General features: G+C 43.6%; 1 protein-coding gene and 1 long non-coding RNA gene across 2 annotated transcripts in view; one reads left to right on the plus strand and one right to left on the minus strand.

The window, feature by feature from the left end:
* The window catches only part of nudcd1 (NudC domain containing 1), a 462,800-nt gene that overhangs the window by 206,660 nt on the left and 229,483 nt on the right, over positions 1–26,657 (plus strand). The gene's annotated exons all lie outside the window — the stretch shown is intronic.
* LOC142367850 (uncharacterized) lies at positions 8,622–9,253 on the minus strand. The gene is made up of 3 exons (XR_012767192.1): positions 9,155–9,253; positions 8,948–9,051; positions 8,622–8,846 (listed from the first exon to the last, which is right to left on the minus strand). It is a non-coding gene; the product is annotated as an uncharacterized LOC142367850 (long non-coding RNA).

A 26,657-nucleotide genomic window follows, 5' to 3' on the forward strand; every position in this document is an offset into this window, starting at 1 on the left:
ACTTCAGGACACAACTCACACCATGCATTTTCAAGCAGTACGTCGCCAACCACCTCATCTGCTGCCTCCAGGTTAAAAGATTCCACTTCGAATTCACTTCTATTTAAATCTACGACAGACTTCACTAAATGTTTGGTTCCATCAATAAATTTAACCACACCAAGTCTATAAAATTGTTCAAATCTTTCACAACCTGAAGGCTTCAGATCATCATCAACGCGATACGGCAGAAATAATTGCATTATGCTCTGATAAAACTTTTCTGGATCTTTGGTCTCTGAAAAACGCGCATAACGAACAACTGATGGTTGTGTTCGACTTCTTTTGGCCACAAAACCTAAACCATTATTCAACTTGACAGCAGATTTACATTTTTCGTTCTTGGACAGAACCCGATAGTCAGATGCAAACTTTGCAATGCACATATCGTTAAAAATGTCATCTTTTGGACGATTTTTATAGCGATCAACCAAACCAGTCATCCACATTTCTTCTGAACTAAGATCATTTGTAGCTGCCTTCTGTCTCAAAACAGAAATAGGTAAACTCATTTTCACAATGTTGTCTCCAGTTGGAATAAAAACAACCTTCCTAGAACACTCCTTTAAATGCATACTGGTTAGTCGATACACCGCTTCCTGAGCACAGACATCCCGATTATGTAGATATACACTACCAAGCTTCTTTAACGCTTCTTTAGCACTAACATTGCCATCTCTGGATGCTTCTCTCTGGGCATTTCCTAGCATGAGGCCAATTTCTCTCTCACTTTTTGACATGTAAGAAACTATGTAGACACAACAAGCGTATGCATCTACACAATATTGAATATCGAGATTAGCATTCCATGCTTTTAACAGCGGCGGACTATACTGATTAATCCAAATTTCATTAATGTCCCTTTTCAAAACTACATGTGTATGTCGACTAACTAGTTTATAGACCTTTTCAAATATTTCTTGATTTATACCCAGTCTTTGAAAAATTTCTTCTACAGTCCTATAGGGACAAGTTTCATCTGCAAGGAGACTCTTCACTTTACTCAGAATCTCCTTTGCCTGATTTTGAGCCATAGCCTCTTTACTTGCACAGGCACACTGTACATTGCTGCTCGTTTTATCCAAATTACATGTACAAGTCTTATCCTTATCTTTTTCACTACGACAAATAAATGTTCTGCTCGATGCAGGTCGGGGAAAATTAAAACGACAAACTGTGTTTTTCTTTTTACATGATTTTGAGTGATGTTTTGAATGCTGCTGAACAGATGTAACCACTTCAAACAATGGTTCGTCCTCAGATGGAAGTTCGCATGTTATATACTTATCTATAAATTCCACAACTTCCTCATCTGTGTTTTTATCTAGGATTGGAGCCCCAGAAATCCAGAAAAGGCAATGACAATGAGGGGAACCACGTTGCTGAAACTCAACACGATAGTAATAGTCAACGACTTTACCAATGGGATTAGCAGGAGACATGAGAACTTCTCTTAAGAAAACATGCCATCGAAAATCAAACATCCTGGCAGCAGTCACAGGATTTCGACGTAACAGTTCACATTTATCTGCCCACTCCAATTGCTCAGCTGTCTCTGTTCGCCCATCCTGTTTCAAAAGGGTATATAAAAGATTTGTCCATCTCATATCTGCTGATGAAAACGACGCAAACCAAGTAGGCTTACCCAGCTGTTTAACACAGGCTAGGATGTCCCGTTTTGCAGACTGCCAAAAAGCTGGAGTCCCTCTAATGGGTTTTAGGAACCGATAGCCATCATCAAACTCCAACAACTTGTTCAAAGACTCCTCATTTTTCAACAAGTCACCCAAATTCTGGGATTTACCACATTGCCCTTTACGCAATGCTACTGACACGTTAGAAATAACCTGTTCCAATTCAGACATGTACTGTGCATAAAATATATATTCAACGTTGGATGAAAATCTACCATCTGCATGTAAAAGCCTGTTATTAAAATACCGAAACAATGTTAAACGATGTGACCTGTTTGCATGGTAAGTATTCTGTCCAGATGGAAACAAAACAGGGAAGCACTTGGCTTCATTTTCTGGATCACTTAATAATTTTACTGGATTATTACCTTCACCAGGAGCAACATTTAAAATGTTATCCAAATACTGATCCAAAGCTTCCTGGCCTATGTCAACGGGCATGAGACATGTATCTTGAAACATGCAATGCTGCTGTCGATCGTGCAACAGCTCCTCAGTCTCCTCCAATTCTTTTTCAGAAATGTCACTGACATCTTTCTCCAAAACATCATCTTCATCTCTACAAAACTCATTGATCCAATTCTCATTAAAATCTATATCTTTATAATATTTGTTGAACTGTTTTAAATACTTAAGTGCTTCCCGTACATGCAAAGTATCAACAAACTGATACTTATAATGACCTTTGTAAGTTAATTTACGCTTTAATTTTACAGCAAGCAAAGATCCTTCCATATTACTACGAGGCAATACATTACATGTTTCAACAATATTTGCTGGAACACAAGTCACTGGTCCATGTACGCCATTTTGTCCCCCTTTGGGTAAAGCCAACATTTTCATGAATGGTATATGTAAAGCTATTAAATGCTGTTCTAAACTATTTAGACAAGCCAATTGTGTTGGGATAACATCCACATTTAAATTGTTGGTCGCACTTTCTGGTGGCATTACACCTTTGCTCATCTTGTAATGACAGGTATAACAAATCATCAGTTTACCTCTGGATGACTCTGTCAATTTGCATTGCACAGCACAACTATTGTCACATTTGTGCACATAATCTTCAGAAATGCATTTTGCAGCAATTATAGCACTAGATTGGCTTTTAGAATAGAAATCTTTCTTACAAACTAAAACTTGATGTCTAAACAGCAGTCTATGACAGACACAGCAGACAAAATCAGGCCCATCTTTAACCTTATCTAAAAACTGGTTGATAACAAAGTCAATTTCTTTTAACATTTCCTTACGTTGCTGTTGATTTAACTTCACACGCACTAAAACCTTTTTCTTATGTTCCATGTTACCATGATACCTTCTACGACAAATCTCTTTTAATTTCTGTCTATGCTGCAAATTAAGCTTAAATTTCTTCTTACTCATCATCTTCTTTCTTTCTTTATGCACTATATCATATTTATATTTTTCTTTACTCATCATCTTTACATTTTCTTTATGCACTAAATTAAATTGATATTTTTCTTTACTCATCATCTTTACATTTTCTTTATGCACTAAATTAAATTGATATTTTTCTTTACTCATCATCTTTACATTTTCTTTATGCACTAAATTAAATTGATATTTTTCTTTACTCATCATCTTTACATTTTCTTTATGCACTAAATTAAATTGATATTTTTCTTTACTCATCATCTTTACATTTTCTTTATGCACTAAATTAAACTGATATTTTTCTTTACTCAATGCCTTTACATTTTCCTTATGCACTAAATTAAACTGATATTTTTCTTTACTCAATGCCTTTACATTTTCCTTATGCACTAAATTAAATTGATATTTTTCTTTACTTAAATTCTTAAGTTTCTCTTGAAACAGTAAATCATCTTTGTATATTTTTTTCCACAAAGTCTTACGTTTCTCTTGATACACCAAATCATTTTTATATTTTTCTTTACTAAGCTCTTTTTTCTTCTGTTGATATAATATATCAAATTGATATTTCATCCTTAACAATGCCTTTACTTTTTCTCTATAAAACCTGACTTCCCTGTACTTTCTTTTTAATTCTGCAATCTTTTTCTCTTTATAAGATATTTGTGTATGATACATTGCTTTACTTTTCAATTTCATCTTGTCTTTATACTCCAAATCTTGTTGGTATTCCATCACTTTTTTAAATGCAACTTTCTTCTTTAAATGTCGAGAACCAGTGTTTAAACTATTTGTTTCTTTACTGTCATTTGTTTTTTTGGATTTTCTTCTACACTTGTATGGTGTGTCTGATACACCATTAACTTTACAAAAATCATAGCAAGACTCTTGATCACCCTGCAAGACACAGGTAATAACCTCAAAATGACAACCATCACATTTCAGATATATTCCTTCATTTATACCAGTGGAGCTTGTACACCCATATTTTACCCATTCCTTGCCATTATGCACATACAAATTCACCCCTAATGCATTTGCAGTTGCCTGCATTTCAATTTCAGAAGCTTCATGTCCAACATACTTCATACAGGACTTCTTAACATAGTCAGACACAGAAGAAAATCCTTTACCAATCAACCGTTTACCCTCTTCGTTCTTCTCCAAATAAGAAACAGTAGCCAGTCGTATTCTGCGATGACTCTTCTGGGAACCGCTTACTACTTGAGACACTGCTCTGAAAAAACTGTTACCATCTTTTACAATCTCTTCAGTCTTACACACACTCCCCAAAGGCCCAGAAGCTGTGGATCCTTGTGTGTCCCGTTTCACAAATGTAATATCATACTTGTTGCACAAAGCTTTTGAAACATCTGTACACACAGGATTAAATGACAAATGTGTATTAGCATTATGAATAATGACACTATCATCATCCAGTACGTAACTGTTTGCAGTTTTTGTACTTTCTAAAACATTAGGTTCATTTGTTGTCTTATTTCGAACACTATACCCTTGAGAAATGGAGACCCTTTCCTTACAATAACCATAACAATGTTGTGTTTGCTTAACACAAACAACTGTCTCGTAATGGTTACCATGAATATTTTGTAGATACACACACTGATTTGAGATCTGACCAGCATTACATTTATATTCAAGCCATTTATCAATATAATATGTAACTATGTTCACACCCAAACAGTCTGCTGCAGCTTGAATTTCCACTTCAGTTGCCCAGGATCCAACATATTGCATCCTTGATCTTTTAATATACTCTTTTATAGAGGAATTTTCATTTCTCAAAATGTTACAATACATTTGAGGATTCCTTTCTAACTGTTTCACTACGGCAAGTCTAATTTTCCTGTGCCATTTCTGAGTTCCACTTACAGCCTGACTAACAGCCCGGAAAAAACAGTTTCCGTCCCCGACGATGGGTTCCACCTTGCATGGTATCCCCAAGTCCCCAACCAAGTCAGATGATGACTCACCTTTCTCGCATTCTACGTTCAAGTGTTTGCAAACAGCTTCTGACACCACTTTTGAAAGAGGATTAAACTTTAACGCTCTAGTCCTCACATTGGTGACAAACACATCTGAAGTTACAAGATCTTCATGAGTTTCTTGTATCTTGTTACAAGATGTACTACTCTGAGGCTTCTTTTGCTTTTGCCCTCTAGATTTATCTGTACACAAGACTTCCTGAACACAGACAGGTTTCAACAAATTACTGCCAAATGGACTAAATGAAGTCTCATTTCTGTGCATGTCAATTTGCACACCACTAATTTCAAATTCCTTGGGACTGGTTCTCTTTTGCCTAGCATATCTCTCAATATAATTCAAAAGATCATCAAAGCTGTTTAAATACAAAACGTTGCTTTTCCCTGAAACACTTACCATTCCATTACAATCACGTGCATGGGAATCTACAACGGCATACTTTCCATTCTGACTTATAAGAGCGCAGGTACTTCCATTTATAGTCAGAACACAAGTTTCATATGTGGCGCACATCTTTTGCAATCCTTCACGGAGAGTAGTGTGCGCACCAGAATCTAGGAACTCACCCTGGAAAACATCTACTTGTCCAGCAACAAAATCTCCATACGTCACATCTAAAGTACACCCGTCAATATCAACCTGCTTCGGCAAGTCTAAAACACAGAGCGTTTCCTTCCTACCACTAATCAGATTGTTGTCCCGCAAATAAGTGTACAAGGCGTCACCTCTGACAACAACATTATCTAATGTGTCAGAATGCCATGAAAAAACACTATCCATCTTGTGCTTTGCTAAAGCAACAAGAGTCACAGCTGCACATTGCAGTCCTCCGTACTTAAACCGATCATCGCCCTGATGGAATGATCCTCTAACTGATTGCTGACTACTTGAACTGGCACCATGACGTTCGTCTGTGACCTGCCTGTCAGCAGTGACTGTGGTACATGCTTCTAAACCAAAGCTACTCTGTTGTACAGAAATCGCAGACATGCCATACTCTGTCGCATTTAATGATTTCCGAAGATTCATAATGTGAATCATTAAATCATTGAAGCAAGTGTTAAATACCACTACAGATGTACCCGTTTCTGATGCCAACCCCTGTAAATTTCTTGTTCCACAGTCCACAATGACAAAGTAAGATTCATGATGGATAACCAAGCTACATGAACCCTCAAGATTAAGGATGCACATTCCATTTCTCAACAAATACATCTGTAACTTCTCACTAAATTCCTCCTCCAGATTAAAATTAAATTGACCATAACTACTACCCCCAATTAGTACTTTCCATTTTTTACCAAAAATAATCTGTCGCTCCACCAACTTGCAAAACTCTGGCTTTGTGCCTCTCTGAGGTCTTTCTGTATCAATATATTCTGCCAACTTCTGACCTTCAGCATCAACTGCATCGACATCCGATGATTTCCAAGTGCAAATTGGAGAAGTTTGGTGTTTTATAGCAGCTACAACACTACTGGACATTAAAATATTGCTAACAGACTGATTACTATGACTAACTGTTCCTAAAATAAGAGAAGGGGGGAACCGCTCTGAACACCTGCAAGAACTGGAGTTAACACACTGACCTCTTGTTTGGCTGCACTCGAAATCCACCGACACCTCAAGCATCTACAACGACATTAGAAAACATAATTTCTTTCATTTGTATTCATTTCTTTACATTTACTACCAAAAATGTTGTTATACAAACCTCCCGGTCAGAAACGAGCTCGGACGGACAGACAGACACCAAACCAGGACAGTCAGACACCTCCCGAGGATGGGGAGAACGCACCACATCGCAGACATCCACCTGTTTGGATGTTGCCTCAACCTATAAAACAAAATCATTACATTAACTCATCTGAATTTAAACCAAGATTCCAAATAATTTAGACCAAGTGTTTTCAGTAATACACTTTAAGGTTTCATATTACTTACACATTTAACATAATAAAAAAGCTAAATATGGACCACACTTACATTCTTCTTCACGGACACAAGCCCCACACCAACAGCGGCAGGAGTTACGCTCGGTGTGGCTGAAACCTGAAAGACAAAGACAAATAAATTAATTATGAACAATTATCCTCATTGAAGTTCTGAAAAGTTAACTCGCTTGAGGTTTTACAAACCTGCTGTCTCACACGCCTGGTCCTTAAGACAGCTGGTGTCTTGAGACGTTCCACAGGCTTCATCTATAACACAAACAACATGTCAGATCTGTGTCTTTTCTAAAAGACAATACTGAGACTATATTTTGAAATACACTTTGCTGCAACTTACCTCGTTGCCTGTGTGAACATCTGCCACTGCCATTGGAGAAACTTTTTCCATGGCAACCAACAACTCAGGTGAAAAACGAACAGGATTCAGGGGGATGTAACACTCCTTCAAAACTGGAGTAGCAATCTGTTACACAAAAATTGAAATAATGAATATACTAATCACATTAAAAATGCTTTACAACAAGTGGTTGTGAAACACTCACCTTATCAGGAACCACCCTTTCCTTGGGTGAATCAGAGTCAGATTCCCCCGAATGGCTCCTCTATAAAAAGAACACACAAAAGCCATTTCAGAACATTACACACCAACTTAAATCCCATCCTTGCATAAAAGTACATTGGGAACAACAAGCTTCCTTACCTTCCTGCCGTATCTCACGGTTGTCCACTCTGGAGGCGGTGGACGTGGGACTCGTTCCACTCCCTTCACAACCAGACGTGGCACATACCTCTGCTTATACGGGGCAGCTGCCTGACTCGTGGCCAGTGGCTTGGGTGCAGACAGCTCCAGGAACTGATGCGCAAACACCCAAATGCGATCACTGAGGATGCGCATCCCCTTGTTGTCATCAAGGTGAATCTAAACCAAAATAAAAGGTATATAAATCAGCAAAACAGACAAGTAAAATAAGTATTGAATATAAATTCTCACCACTTTCTAACTTCAGAATAAGATTGTACTTACTCCATCATAACTCCACAGATCGACGCGACTTAGGGGGAAGTCCTCGGCAATGGAATAAAACGGCATCTCTGAATAGAAAAATATGTATAATTATACAAACATCCTTTTCACCAAAGACAACTGCCATCAAAATACTGGAAATGAACTCAGAATTATTTTACTCCATACTTAGATTTGCCGAAACACGATGATACTCCTGCTGGAATAGCTCCTGTTTCTCCATGGATTCCGTCAAGCGTGGAATCATACCGATACAGAACACCTAGAGGAAGAATTGCATTATCAAATTACTTTATTTACAAATACATCAACTACTGATGCTTGGTGTTTTAAGTTTTTTTTATTTCTCTTTTGTTACGTTTATTCTTCTTATTCCTTTTTTAATGTGAAGCACATTGAATTGCACGTGTCTGAAATGCGCTATATAAATAAACTTGACTTGAAAATAAAATAACACACCTTAGTGCAGTGCTCACGAACTGCCTCCAGGTACAACTTAAAGGCCCGTCCTGCCTCTTGGTGGTTGATGCTGGACGTGAGGTTGTTGGATGGAGCAAAAACGCAAATAGCGTCAGGACGACGAGGAAGTACGACCTTCTCAACCTCCTTGCGCAGCTGATCTGCGTCAGCCCCTGGAGTCGACATAAAGGCAAAAGATACGAAACCTCCTTGCATTTTAACAATGCCATCTGCCAAGGACCGCAAATGGGACGCCCCGATAACAAGAACCAGCTATGGGAGGAAAAAAAAAAAAAAAAGACAAATTATAGCAAACTGACAATAAGCAATCCATTTCTACATTGTATATTTGAATAGCATGAAAATTTTCATACTTTCTTATCAAGGCTCCCATCCGGAATGACCAGCTTGTGACGACGCCCAGTATGCTCGCTGATTGGCCATTCGTTCGCTTTGTGTCGCCGCCCAGTTCCGCGGCCTATAAAGGAAAAGATATATATTAATCACTGAAAACAATATATATTAGCACACAGAATATACAAATACTCTCCATTCTTTAATAATATATAAATGATACTCACGGCCAACAAAGTCACTGGATGGCGTTGGTACGCCAATGCGCTGAACAGGCGAAGCCTCAGCACGGCGACGAGCAGCTTGAGATCTACGACTAGTTCGTGGCATCTGCAAATTGACATTAGAGAAATATGACAAAAACATAAGGGATTACAGCACAGTCTCAATGATAAGACAATATACAAAAAGACAACTACTAAAATCCGTTAAAAATACATATATTTACAAGAGCAAATACTACCATTTATCCTAATTATGAAAGTAAGCAGTAATGTTAAGTTGACTGCAAATGATTTGAAAGTTTTCTGCACAGTGAAAGCCAGTAAATACATAAAACCATTGAAAAGGAACATTCAATCCTCATGGATAAACATGAAAAAAAATTTAACTAGGACAGCACTCTCCAACTTATGATATCATGATACTTTTAACAAGTATAAAAGTTTTAATATATATATTTAATAGTATAACAGATAAAACCAAGCTCCTCTGCTCTCTATTGATCATTCCAAACATGAAACAAAACAATGCAAGCCCTTGCAAGCCCCCTGGTGTGTGCGCGCTAACTGGTGTGAACTCACGTGCACAAACTCGTCCACAGAGGGGGAAGGACCTGAAAGTTGTTTAATTTCGAATTTTCCGACTTTCAGGTCACTCCCCCTCTGTGGACGAGGTTGTGCACGTGAGTTCACACCAGTGTGCGCGCACACAAGCTAGGGGCAGACTCACGCTCAGCTTGGAACACGTGGTTGGTGACTGTTCTGCTCAGATAGAGAAATAATAAACCTAACGTGACTGGTTAAAAACAGCCGGGAGCGCTCGATTTTTGCAAGCATGATTACAGGCTTTAGAGAAAGCTACAGAATTTGGGAATTTTCCTAAACAGCCCATTTAATATTCTACTTCCAGAATCCCAAAACAGTTCAAGCTAATATGACTAAATAAAGGTTGCCGACGGCAGCTTTAAGAGGTATGAATCAGCCTTTAGTTTAAATAGCTTATCAAAATCAGTCACTCATTTTTAAAACAGCAGCACAAAAAAAAGAAAAAAAAACACACCTTTGCGGCTTATTAAAAGAAAACTCCGGTATTTTCAACATTAAGCCTCTTTTCTGAGTCGTCTGCAATGTTTTAAAACCCCCCTCAGCGCTTTTTTGATGTAGGCCATGTTTGTAGTTCTCTCGCACCAGAAATGCTGCTAGGTGTATTGCATTTCCAGTGCGAGAGAACTACAAACATGTCTTCCTTCTCTCAGAAATGAGGCTTAATGTTGAAAATACCGGAGTTCTCCTTAAAAACGCATGTAATTTAAATACCGTCTACATTTGCTACACAATTATCAATAAAACAAAATCCTTTTTAATTTCAACCGAAGAAAAGTGAACAGACTGTATTGAAAATCGTCGTAGTACAGCGCCCCGTCCCTATCCACCATGTTGGCAGTATGCTAGCGTAAACACGCCAGTCTCCCCGTTCGTTTACATTGCAGCCTTTTGTTAGCAGCCATGCTATTAAACGCAGCACGAGGCACGCAAGCCACCGACAGCAAGCCACCGACAGCGACCCAAAAAACACAGTATTAACGCCCTTACCTTATACAGTTAATATTACATTAATTCATTCTTTCGTATATTCTCTTTACAAAAAGATTGATAGTTTCAAACTGAGTAATTTTTAATAAACTTCAAAGCATTAACTATCAAAACAGAATCACGGTCAACCTTAACTGATTAAAACAAAATAACTTAACAAAACTTACCTCGGAAAGATAAAGTCCAACAATCGAAGATTTGCAGAAAAATGAAGAAAAAGCGTTCAGCAGTTTTTCAACTGTTTGAAAACTTTAAGCTCACAAACGTCCAAGAAAGAACATTCATGAACTGAGAGCGGTTGACCAAACCCAACTATTTAAAGCAGGCGCGGCCAGCCCCAAAAGAATCACGTGATACAAAACACAGGCTATAGGAGGGTTTCACATGACGTCACAGTGCTGCATCGCGAGACTTAACTATGAATATAAACTCTTTGACACTCTTGGTTTCCAATAATAATCTGTAGCCTAATGGATATTTCACATGTTTCTGAACCCCATCACATTTTATGACGCCGGTTCGAATCCAGCTTGTGACATTACTTAGAGGGGATAGAGAATCCAAATCGTCTTTTCCCCGTTTTTGGTGTTAGTCCTGAGTCTCCCCGCTGTGGGGAGTACTCATGAAGTGCCAGCAAGTGTCAGAACCTCTGTTTCAAGTACTCGCCTTTTTAATATATATCCCCCTATCCATTTTTGTGAAAAAGTGACGTAACTTTTTCAGCAATCGCGCCCCCCCGCACCCAAGTCCACAGCCACTCCGTTTCAGACACGCCCCTTTGGCGAGAAACAGGAACTTGTGTACCTTCCGAGGCTGTAAAAGCGGACTACGATCAATACAAATTCTTCCCCCGGAAAGCAATGTTCGCAATCAATGGCTTTTATTTATTTTTAAAAGCTTCCCCAACCGCGGAGTTTTCCTTTGCGCTGCGCTGCGCATTTCACTGACTACAGTTTCACAAAGCTCCGTTCCGAGCAGCTCATGGTCAGTTCCGACAGGAACAGACCCAGACTGCAGCGAGCTGTGCGCACCGCTGAGAATGTGATGGGCTGCAGCCTCCCATCTATCCATGACCTGCACCTCTCCAAGACTATGGGGCGAGCAGGTCGGATCACAGCTGACCCTTCTCACGCTGCACATGGACTATTTGCACCACTCCCCTCGGGCAGGAGGCTTCGGTCCATTCGGACCAGAACCTCCCGTCACAAAAACAGTTTTTCCCCCTTGCAGTTGGACTTATGAACACTTCATAATCACCTCATAACCTGCCCCAGTCACTTTACCATCATTAAAATTGCACTAATGAAGCTGCACTGTTGTTGCTCTGTATATTGGATACTGTGTATTGTTGTACACACCTTGTACATTTTATATTCATACATTTTCTATTCTTTATTTTTTATCCTATGTTACATGTTTGAACCTTACGCCGCAGCAAATCCCTAGTTAGACCTTCGCAACTAGTGAACACTGTTCACTAACAATGGCAATAAAACGAATTCTGATTCTTATGAAACAAGCAACGGAAACTTGTATTTCATAATGAAGTTGCCAGATAAGCTCTGAAACGACGGAAAAAAACGCATTCTAAACCCAGCATAGTAACAGCTGTTTCAGAGAAATTTTTAGGGGGGTTCTGAGCCATTACATACCCAACCAATTTTTTGGGGATACATATCACATCACAGAACAAGGATTAATGCCCCATTCAACCATTCTCTATCACCTTTAATTATTTATATAACAGACAGTTGTTTATAAATGACTTCAGTTTTACCAGGTGTCCAAGTGTTCAATCATGAATTGCAAACTTATAAAATCTGATAAAACATGATTTTATTCAAATACGAGATTTGTCGCACGCTCCGCCCGGTGGACGGGTGCGGGAGACGCGTGCCGGCGTCGATGACCACGTCGGGGCGGCGGTGCCGGCGGTCAGGCGGTCGCCCGGCCGGAGCTGCGCTTGTTACCATGTTAGATTGCTTGTCGCGGGTTCGAACCCGACTTGAGATGTCCCTACATGTGTGTTGTTAAAAATTATATCTGTTTTTCCTGGTGTCCATGTGTTAATTCATGTGTTCCAAAACTTGTAAAATCTGATAAAAATGATTTTTTTCAAATACAAAAAATACTCAAAACTGTTATTTCTCTATAATGTGGCATATTGAATATTACACCACATAGCTTATAGTTTAACCCACTGCACAGGACTGAAGCAATGCATAAAGTTAAGAAGTTTTCAATAGATGAAACATATAAAATGTTAGACTTATATATTTTTATTACATTAATATAATAATTCCAAACCAAATTTGTATTTTTAAAACAATTGCATATGTTAGCCTCTAAATCTCACATGCATCATCCAATTTGCACCAAACTAGATGTGAATGACCTTTGTTAACATCTAAAGAGCCCAATAGGATTATATTGGAGTGTGACTGCAGTGCGCCCCCTAGATTATTTAAACAGCTATATCTCCCTGAGACATCATCCGATGTGCACCATATTTTTTGTGCATCATTACAAAGCAACACTTGACACATTGGCGTTGTTAATTTTTTACTTCACTAAACCCCGCCCCCACAAAACAGGAAGTGACAGTAACTCACGTCAGGAAGGTGAGATATCGCTCCAACTTTGAACACGTGCCACTGGTGTCGTACTGTCGTGGACTGAAGGCCATTTGGGAGATTCGTCGCACGCTCCGCCCGGTGGACGGGCACGGGAGACGCGTGACGACGTCGATGACCACGTCGGGGGGGCGGTGCCGGAGGTCAGGCGGTCGCAAGGCCGGAGCTGCGCTTGGCTGCGAGGGCCGTTATCACTGCTTGCAGTTCTTGTTATTATTATTCTCGTTTCTTTTCCGCGCGGAATCGCAAATGGGGATGCCTGAACGTATTCGAAAACTCCCGAAACTTTACCCAAAATTGTCCCCCGCGTGAAATCACATGTTTTTAATGTACTCGAAAGTGGGCGTCGCCAAACTGCTCTACAGCGCCACCTAACGTGAGATAGCCCGAACCGTACGTCGTAGAGATCTGAAAATCGGTATGTACGTAGATCGCCTCAAATCAAGAACAAAAGTCTCTTGGAGGTATGCTCTAAAACGTACAAGGAGGCGGCCATTTTGGGTCAAAGGGCAAATTTTGGCCATTTTTCATATTTACACACCTCGCAGGAAAATTTTCACGCCCCAGGGATTTTGAGCTACGGACTTCATCTTTGGTTGGTACTTAGTTAAGGGATGGGGGAACAAAAGTTATCAGAAGACTTGAGTTTTTGAGCATGTTTAGGGGGCTTGGCCAAGCGGCGAACTTGGCGTACTCGCCAGTGTAAACGAAACGCTATAACTTTCACCTAAAAAGTTCAATCTGCACCAAACTTGGTATGAGTCATCCAAGTTGGATGCATGTCAATCCTATGTGGTCATATGCTGACGTCATCTAAGCCCCGCCCCCTCAGAACAGGAAGTCACTTTTTTTACTTGGAAAGCTCCATCCCTGGCCCCCTTCACCTAATCAACATGATCTTGTGTCAGAATACAGATAACAAGTTGGTCTCACTTGCTTTAAAGCACCAACAGTGTTCAGTTGAAGGCGTGGCTATGGCGACTTGGTGAAGTCAGACATCACGCCGTTACCATACGTTTGGCTCTAAATTCTACAGTTTTGAGCCGAGATGCACCAAACTCACTGGGATCGATCCTAATCCACCCCCCAACAGGTGTGAGGTCCAATATTTGATGGGCGTGGCCTAATGCCTCCACAGCGCCCCCTAGAACATCTAAAAACATCAGCCCCAAGCCATGCTTTGAACGACAATCATGAAACTCAGCACACCTGTGCGTCTTGTCAGGACCTACAAAATAGTGTGGGCGTGTCAGAATGGCACATTCCAATCCCTCGCCGTTTGCATACGTTCGGCTCTAAATCTCACACGCATCATCCGATTTGCACCAAACTAGATATGAATGACCTTTGTTAACATCTAAAGAGCCCAATAGGATTATATTGGAATTTGACTCTAGTGCGCCCCCTAGATCATTTAAACAGCTATATCTCCTTGAGACATCCTCCGATCTGCACCATATTTTTTGTGCATCATTACGGAGCAGCGCTTCACACGTTGGCATTGTACATTTCTGACGTCGCTAAACCCCGCCCCCACAAAACAGGAAGTGACGGTAACTCCTGTCTGGTAGGTGGCATATCGCTCCAACTTTGAACACGTGCCACTGGTGTCGTACTGACGTGGACTGAAAACGATTTGGGAGATTCGTCGCACGCTCCGCCCGGTGGACGGGCGCGGGAGACGTGTGACGGCGTCGGTGACCAAGTCGGGGTGGCGGTGCCGGCGGTCAGGCGGTCGCAAGGCCGGAGCTGCGCTTGGCTGCGAGGGCCGTTATCACTGCTTGCAGTTCTTGTTATTCCTGTTTCTTTTCCGCGCGAAATCGCAAATGGGGATGCCTGAACGTATTCGAAAACTCCTGAAACTTTGCCCAAAATTGTCCCCCGCGTGAAACTGCATGTTTTTAATGGAGTCGAAAGTGGGCGTGGCCAAACTGCTCTACAGCGCCACCTAACGTGAGATAGACCGAACCGTACGTCGTAGAGATCTGAAACTCGGTATGTACGTAGATCGCCTCAAATCAAGAACAAAAGTCTCTTGGAGGTATGCTCTAAAACGTACAAGGAGGCGGCCATTTTGGGTCAAAGGGCAAATTTTGGCCATTTTTCAGATTTACACACCTCGCAGGAAAATTTTCACGCCCCAGGGATTTTGAGCTACGGACTTCATTTTTGGTCAGTATGCAGTTAAGGGATGGGGGCACAAAAGTTATCAGAAGACTTGAGTTTTTGAGCATGTTTAGGGGGCTTGGCCAAGCGGCGAACTTGGCGTACTCGCCAGTGTAAACGAAACGCTATATCTTTCACCTAAAAAGTTCAATCTGCACCAAACTTGGTATGAGTCATCCATGTTGGATGCTTGTCAATCCTATGTGATCATATGCTGACGTCATCTAAGCCCCGCCCCCTCAGAACAGGAAGTCCCTTTTTTTACTTGGAAAGCTCCATTTCTGGCCCCCTTCACCTAATCAACATGATCTTGTGTCAGAATACAGATAACAAGTTGGTCTAACTTGCTTTAAAGCACCAAAAGTTTTCAGTTGAAGGCGTGGCTCTGGCGGCTTGGTGAAGTCAGACATCACGCCGTTACCATACGTTTGGCTCTAAATTCTACAGTTTTTAGCCGAGATGCACCAAACTCACTGGGATCGATCCTAATCCGCCCCCCAACAGGTCTACAGTCCAATATTTGATGGGCGTGGCCTAATGCCTCCACAGCGCCCCCTAGAAAAACTAAAAACATCAGCCCCAAGCCATGCTTTCACCGACAATCATGAAACTCAGCACACCTGTGCGTCTTGTCAGGACCTACAAAATAGTGTGGGCGTGGCGAGAATGGCACATTCCAATCCCTCGCCGTTTGCATACGTTCGGCTCTAAATCTCACATGCATCATCCGATTTGCTCCAAACTAAATATGAATGACCTTTGTTAACATCTAAAGAGCCCGATAGGATTATATTGGAGTGTGACTCAACTGCGCCCCCTAGATCATTTAAACAGCTATATCTCCTTGAGAGATCATCCGATCTGCACCATATTTTTTCTGCATCATTACTGAGCGGCGCTTGACACGTTGGCCTGGTATATTTCTGACGTAACTAAACCCCGCCCCCACAAAACAGGAAGTGAAGGTAACTCCTGTTTGGAAGGTGAGATATTGCTCCAACTTTGAACACGTGCCACTGGTGTCGTACTGTCGTGGACTGAAGGCGATTTGGGAGATTCGTCGCACGCTCCGTCCGGTGGACCGGCGCGTGAGACGCGTGACGGCGTCGATGACCACGTCGGGGCGGCGGTGCAGGCGGTCAGGCGGTCGCAAGGCCGGAGCTGCGCTTGGCTGCGAGGGCCGTTATCACTGCTTGCAGTTCTTGTTATTATTATTCTTTTTCTTTTCCGCACGGAATCGCAAATGGGGATGCCTTAACGTATTCGAAAACTCCCGAAACTTTACCCAAAATTGTCCCCCGCGTGAAACTGCATGTTTTTAATGGAGTCGAAAGTGGGCGTGGCCAAACTGCTCTACAGCGCCACCTAACGTGAGATAGACCGAACCGTACGTCGTAGAGATCTGAAACTCGGTATGTACGTAGATCGCCTCAAATCAAGAACAAAAGTCTCTTGGAGGTATGCTCTAAAACGTACAAGGAGGCGGCCATTTTGGGTCAAAGGGCAAATTTTGGCCATTTTTCATATTTACACACCTCGCAGGAAAATTTTCACGCCCCAGGGATTTTGAGCTACGGACTTCATTTTTGGTCAGTACGCAGTTAAGGGATGGGGGAACAAAAGTTATCAGAAGACTTGAGTTTTTGAGCATGTTTAGGGGGCTTGGCCAAGCGGCGAACTTGAGGTACTCGCCAGTGTAAACGAAATGCTATATCTTTCACCTAAAAAGTTCAATCTGCACCAAACTTGGTATGAGTCATCCATGTTGGATGCATGTCAATCCTATGTGGTCATATGCTGACGTCATTTAAGCCCCGCCCCCTCAGAACAGGAAGTCACTTTTTTTACGTGGAAAGCTCCATTTCTGGCCCCCTTCACCTAATCAACATGATCTTGTGTCAGAATACAGATAACAAGTTGGTCTCACTTGCTTTAAAACGCCAACAGTTTTCAGTTGAAGGCGTGGCTATGGCTGCTTGGTGAAGTCAGACATCACGCCGTTACCATACGTTTGGCTCTAAATTCTACAGTTTTGAGCCGAGATGCACCAAACTCACTGGGATCGATCCTAATCCGCCCCCCAACAGGTGTGAGGTCCAATATTTGATGGGCGTGGCCTAATGCCTCCAGAGCGCCCCCTAGAAGATCTAAAAACATCAGCCCCAAGCCATCCTTTGAACGACAATCATGAAACTCAGCACACCTGTGCGTCTTGTCAGGACCTACAAAATAGTGTGGGCGTGGCTTAATGGCACATTCCAATCCCTCGCCGTTTGCATACGTTCGGCTCTAAATCTCACATGCATCATCCGATTTGCACCAAACTACATATGAATGACCTTTGTTAACCTCTAAAGAGCCCAATAGGATTATATTGGAGTGTGACTCCAGTGCGCCCCCTAGATAATATAAATAGCTATATCTCCTTGAGACATCATCCGATCTGCACCATATTTTTTGTGCATCATTACGGAGCAGCGCTTCACACGTTGGCATTGTACATTTCTGACGTCGCTAAACCCCGCCCCCACAAAACCAGGAAGTGACGGTAACTCCTGTCTGGAAGGTGAGATATCGCTCCAACTTTGAACACGTGCCACTGGTGTCGTAATGACGTGGACTGAAGGCGAATTGAGAGATTTGTCGCACGCTCCACCCGGTGGACCGGCGCGTGAGACGCGTGACGGCGTCGATGACCACGTCGGGGCGGCGGTGCCGGCGGTCAGGCGGTCGCAAGGCCGGAGCTGCGCTTGGCTGCGAGGGCCGTTATCACTGCTTGCAGTTCTTGTTATGATTCTTTTTCTTTTCCACGCGGAATCGTAAATGGGGACGCCTGAACGTATTCGAAAACTCCTGAAACTTTGCCCAAAATTGTCCCCCGCGTGAAACTGCATGTTTTTAATGGAGTCGAAAGTGGGCGTGGCCAAACTGCTCTACAGCGCCACCTAACGTGAGATAGCCCGAACCGTACGTCGTAGAGATCTGAAACTCGGTACGTACGTAGATCGCCTCAAATCAAGAACAAAAGTCTCTTGGAGGTATGCTCTAAAACGTACAAGGAGACGGCCATCTTGGGTCAAAGGGCAAATTTTGGCCATTTTTCATATTTACACACCTCGCAGGAAAATTTTCACGCCCCAGGGATTTTGAGCTAGAGACTTCATTTTTGGTCAGTATGCAGTTAAGGGATGGGGGAACAAAAGTTATCAGAAGACTTGAGTTTTTGAGCATGTTTAAGGGGCTTGGCCAAGCGGCGAACTTGGCGTACTCGCCAGGGTAAACGAAACGCTATAACTTTCAGGTAAAAAGTTTATTCTGCACCAAACTTGGTATGAGTCATCCATGTTGGATGCATGTCAATCCTATGTGGTCATATGCTGACGTCATCTAAGCCCCGCCCCCTCAGAACAGGAAGTCACTTTTCTTACTTGGAAAGCTCCATCTCTGGCCCCCTTCACCTAATCAACATGATCTTGTGTCAGAATACAGATAACAAGTTGGTCTCACTTGCTTTAAAGCAACAACAGTTTTCAGTTGAAGGCGTGGCTATGGCGGCTTGGTGAAGTCAGACATCACGCCGTTACCATACGTTTGGCTCTAAATTCTACAGTTTTGAGCCCAGATGCACCAAACTCACTGGGATCGGTCCTAATCCACCCCCTAACAGGTGTGCAGTGCAATATGTGATGGGCGTGGCCTAATGCCTCCACAGCGCCCCCTAGAACAACTAAAAACATCAGCCCCAAGCCATGCTTTCACCAACAATCATGAAACTCAGCACACCTGTGCGTCTTGTCAGGAACTACAAAATAGTGTGGGCGTGGCTTAATGGCACATTCCAATCCCTCGCCGTTTGCATACGTTCGGCTCTAAATCTCACATGCATCATCCGATTTGCACCAAACTAGATATGAATGACCTTTGTTAACATCTAAAGAGCCCAATAGGATTATATTGGAGTGTGACTCAAGTGCGCCCCCTAGATCATTTAAACAGCTATATCTCCTTGAGACATCGTCTGATCTGCACCGTATTTTTTGTGCATCATTACGGAGCAGCGCTTCACACGTTGGCGTTGTACATTTCTGACGTCGCTAAACCCCGCCCCCACAAAACAGGAAGTGACGGTAACTCCTGTCTGGTAGGTGGCATATCGCTCCAACTTTGAACACGTGTCACTGGTGTCGTACTGTCATGGACTGAAGGCGATTTGGGAGATTCGTCGCGCGCTCCGCCCGGTGGACGGGCGCGGGAGACGCGTGACGGCGTCGATGACCACGTCGGGGCGGCGGTGCCGGCGGTCAGGCGGTCGCAAGGCCGGAGCTGCGCTTGGCTGCGAGGGCCGTTATCACTGCTTGCAGTTCTTGTTATTCTTATTCTTTTTCTTCTCCACGCGGAATCGCGAATGGGGAGGCCTGAACGTATTCGAAAACTCCTGAAACTTTACCCAAAATTGTCCCCCGCGTGAAATCACATGTTTTTAATGTACTCGAAAGTGGGCGTCGCCAAACTGCTCTATAGCGCCACCTAACGTGAGATAGACCGAACCGTACGTCGTAGAGATCTGAAACTCGGTATGTACGTAGATCGCCTCAAATCAAGAACAAAAGTCTCTTGGAGGTATGCTCTAAAACGTACAAGGAGGCGGCCATTTTGGGTCAAAGGGCAAATTTTGGCCATTTTTCATATTTACACACCTCGCAGGAAAATTTTCACGCCCCAGGGATTTTGAGCTACGGACTTCATTTTTGGTCAGTATGCAGTTAAGGGATGGGGGAACAAAAGTTATCAGAAGACTTGAGTTTTTGAGCATGTTTAGGGGGCTTGGCCAAGCGGCGAACTTGGCGTACTCGCCAGTGTAAACGAAATGCTATATCTTTCACCTAAAAAGTTTAATCTGCACCAAACTTGGTATGAGTCATCCATGTTGGATGCATGTCAATCCTATGTGGTCATATGCTGACGTCATATAAGCCCCGCCCACTCAGAAGAGGAAGTCAATTTTTTTACTTGGAAAGCTCCATTTCTGGCCCCCTTCACCTAATCAACATGATCTTGTGTCAGAATACAGATAACAAGTTGGTCTAACTTGCTTTAAAGCACCAAAAGTTTTCAGTTGAAGGCGTGGCTATGGCTGCTTGGTGAAGTCAGACATCACGCCGTTACCATACGTTTGGCTCTAAATTCTACAGTTTTTAGCCGAGATGCACCAAACTCACTGGGATCGATCCTAATCCGCCCCCCAACAGGTGTGCAGTCCAATATTTGATGGGCGTGGCCTAATGCCTCCACAGCGCCCCCTAGAACATCTAAAAACATCAGCCCCAAGCCATGCTTTCACCGACAATCATGAAACTCAGCACACCTGTGCGTCTTGTCAGGACCTACAAAATAGTGTGGGCGTGGCGAGAATGTCACATTCCAATCCCTCGCCGTTTGCATACGTTCGGCTCTAAATCTCACATGCATCATCCAATTTGCACCAAACTAGATATGAATGACCTTTGTTAACATCTAAAGAGCCCGATAGGATTATATTGGAGTGTGACTCCACTGCGCCCCCTAGATCATTTAAACAGCTATATCTCCTTGAGACATCGTCCGATCTGCACCATATTTTTTGTGCATCAATACGGAGCGGCGCTTGAAACGTTGGCGTGGTATATTTCTGACGTCGCTAAACCCCGCCGCCACAAAACAGGAAGTGACGGTAACTCCTGTCTGGAAGGTGAGATATCGTTCCAACTTTGAACACGTGCCACTGGTGTCGTACTGACGTGGACTGAAGGCGATTTGAGAGATTCGTCGCACGCTCTGCCCGGTGGACGGGCGCGGGAGACGCGCGACGGCGTCGATGACCACGTCGGGGCGGCGGTGCCGGCAGTCAGGCGGTCGCATGGCCGGAGCTGCGCTTGGCTGCGAGGGCCGTTATCACTGCTTGCAGTTCTTGTTATTAGGCCCGAGCAGCTAAGCGCTGCGAAGGCCTATTGTATCTGTAGGATTTCACTATTATTATTATTCTTCTTATTCTCGTTTCTTTTCCGCGCGGAATCGCGAATGGGGAGGCCTAAACGTATTCGAAAACTCACCAAACTTTACCCAAAATTGTCCCCCGCGTGAAATCAAAGGTTTTTAATGGAGTCGAAAGTGGGCGTCGCCGAACTGCTCTACAGCGCCACCTAACGTGAGATAGACCGAACCGTACGTCGTAGAGATCTGAAACTCGGTATGTATGTAGATCGCCTCAAATCAAGAACAAAAGTCTCTTGGAGGTATGCTCTAAAACGTACAAGGAGGCGGCCATTTTGGGTCAAAGGGCAAATTTTGGCCATTTTTCATATTTACACACCTCGCAGGAAAATTTTCACGCCCCAGGGATTTTGAGCTACGGACTTCATTTTTGGTCAGTATGCAGTTAAGGGATGGGGGAACAAAAGTTATCAGAAGACTTGAGTTTTTGAGCATGTTTAGGGGGCTTGGCCAAGCGGCGAACTTGGCGTACTCGCCAGTGTAAACGAAATGCTATATCTTTCACCTAAAAAGTTCAATCTGCACCAAACTTGGTATGAGTCATCCATGTTGGATGCATGTCAATCCTATGTGGTCATATGCTGACGTCATCTAAGCCCCGCCCCCTCAGAACAGGAAGTCACTTTTTTTACTTGGAAAGCTCCATTTCTGGCCCCCTTCACCTAATCAACATGATCTTGTGTCAGAATACAGAAAACAAGTTGGTCTAACTTGCTTTAAAGCACCAAAAGTTTTCAGTTGAAGGCGTGGCTATGGCTGCTTGGTGAAGTCAGACATCACGCCGTTACCATACGTTTGGCTCTAAATTCTACAGTTTTGAGCCGAGATGCACCAAACTCACTGGGATCGATCCTAATCCACCCCCCAACAGGTGTGCAGTCAAATATTTGATGGGCGTGGCCTATAGCCTCCACAGCGCCCCCTAGAACAACTAAAAACATCAGCCCCAAGCCATGCTTTCACCGACAATCATGAAACTCAGCACACCTGTGCGTCTTGTCAGGACCTACAAAATAGTGTGGGCGTGGCGAGAATGGCACATTCCAATCCCTCGCCATTTGCATACGTTCGGCTCTAAATCTCACATGCATCATCCGATTTGCACCAAACTAGATATGAATGACCTTTGTTCACATCTAAAGAGCCCAATAGGATTATATTGGAGTGTGACTCCATTGCGCCCCCTAGATAATATAAACAGTTATATCTCCTTGAGACATCATCCGATCTGCACCATATTTTTTGTGCATCAATACGGAGCGGCGCTTGAAACGTTGGCGTGCTATAAGTCTGACGTCGCTAAACCCCGCCCCCACAAAACAGGAAGTGACGGTAACTCCTGTCTGGAAGGTGAGATATCGCTCCAACTTTGAACACGTGCCACTGGTGTCGTACTGACGTGGACTGAAGGCGATTTGGGAGATTTGTTGCACGCACCGCCCGGTTGACGGGCGCGGGAGACGCTTGACGGCGTCGATGACCACGTCGGGGCGGCGGTGCCGGCGGTCAGGCGGTCGCATGGCCGGAGCTGCGCTTGGCTGCGAGGGCCGTTATCACTGCTTGCAGTTCTTGTTATTATGATTCTTTTTCTTTTCCGCACGGAATCGCAAATGGGGATGCCTTAACGTATTCGAAAACTCCTGAAACTTTACCCAAAATTGTCCCCCGCGTGAAATCAAAGGTTTTTAATGGAGTCGAAAGTGGGCGTCGCCAAACTGCTCTATAGCGCCACCTAACGTGAGATAGACCGAACCGTACGTCGTAGAGATCTGAAACTCGGTATGTATGTAGATCGCCTCAAATCAAGAACAAAAGTCTCTTGGAGGTATGCTCTAAAACGTACAAGGAGGCGGCCATTTTGGGTCAAAGGGCAAATTTTGGCCATTTTTCATATTTACACACCTCGCAGGAAAATTTTCACGCCCCAGGGATTTTGAGCTACGGACTTAATTTTTGGTCAGTATGCAGTTAAGGGATGGGGGCACAAAAGTTATCAGAAGACTTGAGTTTTTGAGCATGTTTAGGGGGCTTGGCCAAGCGGCGAACTTGGCGTACTCGCCAGTGTAAACGAAACGCTATAACTTTCACCTAAAAAGTTTAATCTGCACCAAACTTGGTATGAGTCATCCATGTTGGATGCATGTCAATCCTATGTGGTCATATGCTGACGTCATCTAAGCCCCGCCCCCTCAGAACAGGAAGTCACTTTTTTTACTTGGAAAGCTCCATTTCTGGCCCCCTTCACCTAATCAACATGATCTTGTGTCAGAATACAGAAAACAAGTTGGTCTCACTTGCTTTAAAGCACCAACAGTTTTCAGTTGAAGGCGTGGCTATGGCTGCTTGGTGAAGTCAGACATCACGCCGTTACCATACGTTTGGCTCTAAATTCTACAGTTTTGAGCCCAGATGCACCAAACTCACTGGGATCGATCCTAATCCACCCCCCAACAGGTGTGGGGTCCAATATTTGATGGGCGTGGCCTAATGCCTCCACAGCGCCCCCTAGAACATCTAAAAACATCAGCCCCAAGCCATGCTTTGAACGACAATCATGAAACTTAGCACACCTGTGCGTCTTGTCAGGACCTACAAAATAGTGTGGGCGTGGCTTAATGGCACATTCCAATCCCTCGCCGTTTGCATACGTTCGGCTCTAAATCTCACACGCATCATCCGATTTGCACCAAACTAGATATGAATGACCTTTGTTAACCTCTAAAGAGCCCAATAGGATTATATTGGAATTTGACTCTAGTGCGCCCCCTAGATCATTTAAACAGCTATATCTCCTTGAGACATCCTCCGATCTGCACCATATTTTTTGTGCATCATTACGGAGCGGCGCTTCACACGTTGGCATTGTATATTTCTGACGTCGCTAAACCCCGCCCCCACAAAACAGGAAGTGACGGTAACTCCTGTCAGGAAGGTGAGATATCGCTCCAACTTTGAACACGTGCCACTGGTGTCGTTCTGACGTGGACTGAAGATGATTTGGGAGATTCGTCGCACGCTCCGCCCGGTGGACGGGCGCGGGAGACGCGTGACGGCGTCAACGACCACGTCGGGTCGGCGCTGCAGGCGGTCAGGCGGTCGCAAGGCCGGAGCTGCGCTTGGCTGCGAGGGCCGTTATCACTGCTTGCAGTTCTTGTTATTATTATTTTTCTTCTTATGATTCTTTTTCTTCTCCGTCGGGAATCGCGAATTGGGATGCCTGAACGTATTCGAAAACTCCTGAAACTTTACCCAAAATTGTCCCCCGCGTGAAATCACATGTTTTTAATGTACTCGAAAGTGGGCGTCGCCAAACTGCTCTACAGCGCCACCTAACGTGAGATAGCCCGAACCGTACGTCGTAGAGATCTGAAACTCGGTATGTACGTAGATCGCCTCAAATCAAGAACAAAAGTCTCTTGGAGGTATGCTCTAAAACGTACAAGGAGGCGGCCATTTTGGGTCAAAGGGCAAATTTTGGCCATTTTTCATATTTACACACCTCGCAGGAAAATTTTCACGCCCCAGGGATTTTGAGCTACGGACTTCATTTTTGGTCAGTATGCAGTTAAGGGATGGGGGAACAAAAGTTATCAGAAGACTTGAGTTTTTGAGCATGTTTAGGGGGCTTGGCCAAGCGGCGAACTTGGCGTACTCGCCAGTGTAAACGAAACGCTATAACTTTCACCTAAAAAGTTTAATCTGCACCAAAGTTGGTATGAGTCATCCATGTTGGATGCATGTCAATCCTATGTGGTCATATGCTGACGTCATCTAAGCCCCGCCCCCTCAGAACAGGAAGTCACTTTTTTTACTTGGAAAGCTCCATTTCTGGCCCCCTTCACCTAATCAACATGATCTTGTGTCAGAATACAGATAACAAGTTGGTCTCACTTGCTTTAAAGCACCAACAGTTTTCAGTTGAAGGCGTGGCTATGGCTGCTTGGTGAAGTCAGACATCACGCCGTTACCATACGTTTGGCTCTAAATTCTACAGTTTTGAGCCGAGATGCACCAAACTCACTGGGATCGATCCTAATCCGCCCCCCAACAGGTGTGCAGTCCAATATTTGATGGGCGTGGCCTAATGCCTCCACAGCGCCCCCTAGAAAAACTAAAAACATCAGCCCCAAGCCATGCTTTCACCGACAATCGTGAAACTCTGCACACCTGTGCGTCTTGTCAGGACCTACAAAATAGTGTGGGCGTGGCAGAATGGCACATTCCAATCCCTCGCCGTTTGCATACGGTCGGCTCTAAATCTCACATGCATCATCCGATTTACACCAAACTAGATATGAATGACCTTTGTTAACCTCTAAAGAGCCCAATAGGATAATTTTGAAGTTTGACTCCAGTGCGCCCCCTAGATAATATAAACAGCTATATCTCCTTGAGACATCATCCGATCTGCACCATATTTTTTGTGTATCATTACGGAGGAGCGCTTGACACGTTGGCGTGGTATATTTCTGACGTCGTTAAACCCCGCCCCCACAAAACAGGAAGTGCCGGTAACTCCTGTCTGGAAGGTGATATGTCGCTCCAACTTTGAACACGTGCCACTGGTGTCGTACTGACGTGGACTGAAGGCAATTTGAGAGATTCGCCGCACGCTCAGCCCGGTGGACGGGCGCGGGAGACGCGGGACGGCGTCGATGACCACATCGGGACGGCGGTGCCGGCAGTCAGGCGGTCGCAAGGCCGGAGCTGCGCTTGGCTGCGAGGGCCGTTATCACTGCTTGCAGTTCTTGTTTTTCTTATGATTCTTTTTCTTCTCCACGCGGAATCGCGAATGGGGAGGCCTGAACGTATTCGAAAACTCACCAAACTTTGCCCAAAATTGTCCCCCGCGTGAAATCACATGTTTTTAATGTAATCGAAAGTGGGCGTTGCCAAACTGCTCTATAGCGCCACCTAACGTGAGATAGCCCGAACCGTACGTCGTAGAGATCTGAAATTCGGTATGTATGTAGATCGCCTCAAATCAAGAACAAAAGTCTCTTGGAGGTATGCTCTAAAACGTACAAGGAGGCGGCCATTTTGGGTCAAAGGGCAAATTTTGGCCATTTTTCATATTTACACACCTC

This window comes from Odontesthes bonariensis, chromosome 18 (assembly GCF_027942865.1).
Source record: "Odontesthes bonariensis isolate fOdoBon6 chromosome 18, fOdoBon6.hap1, whole genome shotgun sequence".
Classification (NCBI taxonomy): domain Eukaryota; kingdom Metazoa; phylum Chordata; class Actinopteri; order Atheriniformes; family Atherinopsidae; genus Odontesthes; species Odontesthes bonariensis.